The 5,000-nt window shown below is 38.8% G+C and overlaps 1 protein-coding gene across 1 annotated transcript in view; it reads right to left on the bottom strand.

The window, feature by feature from the left end:
* Positions 1–5,000, bottom strand: part of LOC125024979 (tensin-like) — a 673,585-nt gene that overhangs the window by 569,834 nt on the left and 98,751 nt on the right.

Below are 5,000 nucleotides of genomic sequence, written 5' to 3'. Positions count from 1 at the left end.
ACACACACACACAACACACATACACACATGTAACGACGGTTATGACGGATAATGAACAACTTTGCGGCGAAAGGGATATATTTGTCGCATTTCGATTCCAATAAATTAATTCTCCCTCATACCTTTTTTTGCATTTGTCACAATGAATTTTTCCAAAAAATCCGAGTTAGGTTCATGTTTATTCAGTCGTCGTATAAACATTCATTAATATCCATCAATGTTCTCATTTGAAAATAAGAAAGTAATTAGAAATTAGTCATAAAACAACAAAAATACAGGCAAAACATCCTCATTTTACGGGCAAAGTCATAATCTGTCACCATTACTTTATACACCCCTCCTGCAACCCAGTATCGTTGTACTTGAGTCATCAAACGGAGTATTTCAAAGGCCTTCCCCTAAGCCATATGGTATTACTTGGATGAAATTTTTTCCTCTCAGTTATGTTAAATTTTTTCCGAACTTCATCCGTACTTCCAGAAGGAATATAAGCTGAATGAATGAAACGATATGGTATATTTAAGTTTGGTTTTCCGCCTAAACAGCGCACACAATTTCAGCACTCTTTTCCTGGTTAAGGGTTCCAGCTCGTACACGTCGGCGAAACGTTTAGGGTTAGAGTTCCACATCGGACACATGTGCGCGGATCGCTCTCTGTAACGATACACATTCGCAACCAAACAAATGCGCGAATATGTAAAGTAACTGCATTTAATACGCTGTAGGATGCCGTCGGAAATGTTTAGATACGTGACTACTTCGCAGTGATTAGTGATATCCAAAGGAAGCAAAGAAACGCCAGGCCTAAGAATGCATTCATATGTACGAAAGAAAGATTCCTCCAGACCTTCAGAAATGACGCCACAGCGACTGGTGCACATTTTATTCCTGTTGGCGGCTGTGAGTGCGTCTCTGGCCGCCGCCGGGATCATGCCAGGCGCCGCGGGACATGACCCTGGAAGCCGCGAAGCCCTCGAGAGAATGAATGGTGTGTAAGGAAAGGAATACTGTTGTATTTGCATGCAGGATTATTACTATGTCGCCTTTCATTCATAAGTTAAATTATTATTTACATGTAGTAATAAGAGTGGTAATCACCCTATTTTATTAATAATAATGCCACTATACATGAAAACTTTATTTTCACTGACACAGTGGCTATTGTCAACTATAGCTCTTATATTTCCATGCGTTTCTAATATCAACATCCTTACATTTATATATCAATTTCCTGAACTATGATTACAATATTAATATTAAAAGTGACAATAACATCCATATGTCACGTCAAGACGATTCCTTTTCATCAGTAAAAACGCATTGCATTTTTTAATTTCCTTGTTAACAAGACAATATTTATATTTCATTAGAGATCTTACCACTTTCTTTGAGAGAGAAGTTGAAGTGAAGCAACCATATTCAAAGTTGCTAGTTAACAAAGGGATTTGTATCTGAATGTTTTAAGGAAAATAGCCCTTTTAAATTGCATAATCTGATTGGACGGGTGTATATTATCTAATGAATATCTATTTAGGAACCTTAGCTGTACTATTTTCCGCCTTAACGCAAGTGCCTCCAACCTCTGAATTTATAAATGAAACGGAAAATCACGAATTTACACCTCCCTGTTGATATAGCAATAGTAATTATCAAGAAAATATTATTTGCAAAATATCAATTGGGTGTATTTTTGCTTGGAAATTACTGCTAATTTGCAAAACCAAGTGAAAATACACCGCTTGAGAATTTCTCCTTTGGTACCTGAACCTTGGCTCAAGGCGTGTTATGCTAGCCTCCGTGAATCGGTCAAATCCTGAACTGACTTCTAGTGTTGTGAAATTTATCAAGGGGGTCCCTGACTAAAGCAAAGCCAAGCGAGGCCATCGATTTGCTGACAAACAAGAGTAAAATTATATCATCTCAAATTATATGTTCAGTTTTTGTATTTCTAATTGCATATTTTTATCTACGTAAAGTATTTTTGTGATGTGCTCCTTGATTGCTGAGGTATGCAAATGCGTAGACATTTTTTGATAAATCTACCTATGTTACAAGTTAATTTACATACAATCAAATAACGTTATTAATTAAGATTTTGAAGATTTTTTTTATTAAGAAGCAGGAAAGGCAAAGGAGTTCAATATGATAAAAATGTGTATCATGAACAGAAATGAAAAACAAACAAATGGGAAAACAGATGAAGACGAAAGCAAGGAAAATTTCGAAATTGTTTAATATTTAAATTAAACTATTTTGCGTCCGGTATTTCTGTCATTTTTACCCACAAATTATCTACGAATACGATAATCTTACTTACGTAAAATAAGAGCAGATAATATAAACAAGAAAAAATATAATTGTTAATATTAGGATCTGATTATACCATTTTAATAATAGCATTAGTAGCAGCAGTTCTATTAGAATATCATATAATTCTACATCCGAGGTACTTCAATTTCCCTTTTCATGAAGCTCTAATGTTAAATCATGACCAAGTCGGAACTTGTTATTTGAATTCATTTTTTACCCCATGATCTTACACAATACAGTGATTATACGTATAGTAACCTCCTTGATATATTATACTTAACCCTTAATTTACACTTATATAAATGACAAAATGTTGACCGTATTTAATTCTTGTAATTGAAATCGAAGTCAACGTAACTACAGTGTGTGAGTGTATGTGTGTGTGTGTGTGTGTGTGTGTGTGTGTGTGTGTGTGTGTGTGTGTGTGTGTGTGTGTGTGTGTGTGTGTGTGTGTGTGTGTGAGTGTGTGTGTGCGTGTGTGTACGTGTGTGTGCGTGTGTGTGCGTGTGTGTGAGTGTGAGTGTGTGTGCGTGTGCGTGTGCGTGTGCGTGTGTAGAAAGGGTATGAATGAGCATGAATATTTCCACAATGCCAGAGATTATTTAACCGGTTTCGAATATATATCTTCGTCAGAAATACATGTATTTCTGACGAAGATATATCCGAAACTGGTTAAATAATCTATTATATTGTGAAGATATTCATTATCATTCACACCTTTTCTACATTTGTCGCAATGAATATGGTTCATTTATACACACACACACACACACACACACACACACACACACACACACACACACACACACACACACACACATATATATATATATATATATATATATATATATATATATGCGCGCGCGCAATTCCTATTGTTTTTGCGAAAAAAAAATCATGTTAACGTTACAGAAATATCGAATATACCCTGATGACAGCGACATTAATAGTTATTATGAATAGTAAAACACTCTACCGTTATTATATGAAACCTATATGGTAATACAAGGAGCTATAATAAAGCTAAGCATTTTTGGCCAATAACAGTTTAGACTGAGGAGACAATAAGCGCCACGCAAACATTCCCTTTAACAATGTAAGCATCAGATTTCCTCCACTCCTCCCAGGTGCCAATAGGAGCCCGGACGCCACACGCACGAACGCCAAGCAGGACCAAGATCGCCGTTCTCGCCAGGGCCCTTCCGACCAACAGAGCGTTCCGCCGAAGTTGCCCGGACACGCGAGCCAGATTCCAGAGGGGGGACCCAAGGAGACCGTTCTGTTGGAGGCATTCCTACGTCCATCCGGGGTCACATTCCTCGTAGACGGCAGGGAGGTGAGTCACGTGCTCTGCGAGTCACGGTATAGGTTAGGGCGAGTCATTGCCTATTCATTGATTCAGTCGTGATTTATGGTCGGTGTATGGGCGTGATGATCCGTGAATCACATCAAATCTTTCACTGATGATTCACATGACAACTAAGCTTAAATCTTATCGGTTTATTTTGAACACAGCAAAGCTTCAGATATCTCTTTGCTCTTCTATAATTTCTATGTCCTCCAAACAGGCATATCGTGTGATCAATAAAACTATGCCATGGGGAGCTGAGCGAGCCCGCCTTCACGCCGGCATACACTATGTGATCATGAACGAGAGGTCAGGACAGGTCATGCGGGCGATGACCTTTATCACCTGGCAGCCAGAAGCCGCGCGCCAACTGCAGGATGTGGTCAAGAGCACGAGAAATGGCAGAGTGGTCGTCATTTTAGCCACGGTGAGGAATTTATAAAGCTGCCTTGTGTATAGTAGCTATATAGTAACTGACTGTCCAGCTATCATCTGAAGGTAATATCACATTTTACAGTAAAGTAACGTACTGCCCTGGAAACAAATCACTGAATGTAATTAGGATAATAGTGATATTAACAATAATTGCTTAGCTGATAAAAGAGTACAAATATTATTACTATCCCCCCTTCCTCGCAATTTCAGCCCGAATTCACCCAATACCTAAGTCGAGATATACTGAAGGAGTTTAAGAACTTGGGCTCCCATTTTTCTGACCGCTTCGTTTTGCATGACACATGGTGCATGGTTGCGAGGAAAGGCATGGGCGTGATTCACGAGTCCCTCACGACAACGACTCCCAGCACGTACACCCGCGACTCGTCCCCGGTCAGACTCCAGTTCGTCTTGCCTCTGGCTCAAGGTGATTCTCTTGTGCAGTGTTGGTCTTATTCAGGATAACGCAGGTAGTTTTGCATTTGAAAATTAACGGTATGTACTTTAGTTGTTTGTTTTAGGTAAAGCAAAGAAGTTTGAAATTATATTTATGGGTAGTATAAAACAGTAAATATAGAGTTCAAGCGCAATAACAGCTGACTCTCCTTTCCGCACTTACAGGAGAGCAATGCAGCTGGGATAACGACAACGATCGAGTGAGGTTTTGCGAAACCTATGGAGGATATGGCAATTTTTGCAGGTGCGAAGGACCACCGTGGACTCCAGACCCTAGCATGGGGGTAAGGATGATATGCAAGAGCCTTTGCGTAAAAGGTTAAGAATGAATAATAGATGTCGAAGATACTCACTTGGTCTTTATCGAAAGAGCTAGAAGAGTATCTGTGATATCTGTCATCAAAAGAAAGCATATGACATACTTTGTGAAAACAGAAAGGTGTATATACAA

The sequence above is a fragment of the Penaeus chinensis genome, chromosome 4, assembly GCF_019202785.1.
Source record: "Penaeus chinensis breed Huanghai No. 1 chromosome 4, ASM1920278v2, whole genome shotgun sequence".
Lineage (NCBI taxonomy): Eukaryota > Metazoa > Arthropoda > Malacostraca > Decapoda > Penaeidae > Penaeus > Penaeus chinensis.
The sequence above is the reverse complement of the archived record's forward strand: the minus strand, read 5'-3'. Positions and strand labels throughout refer to the sequence as shown.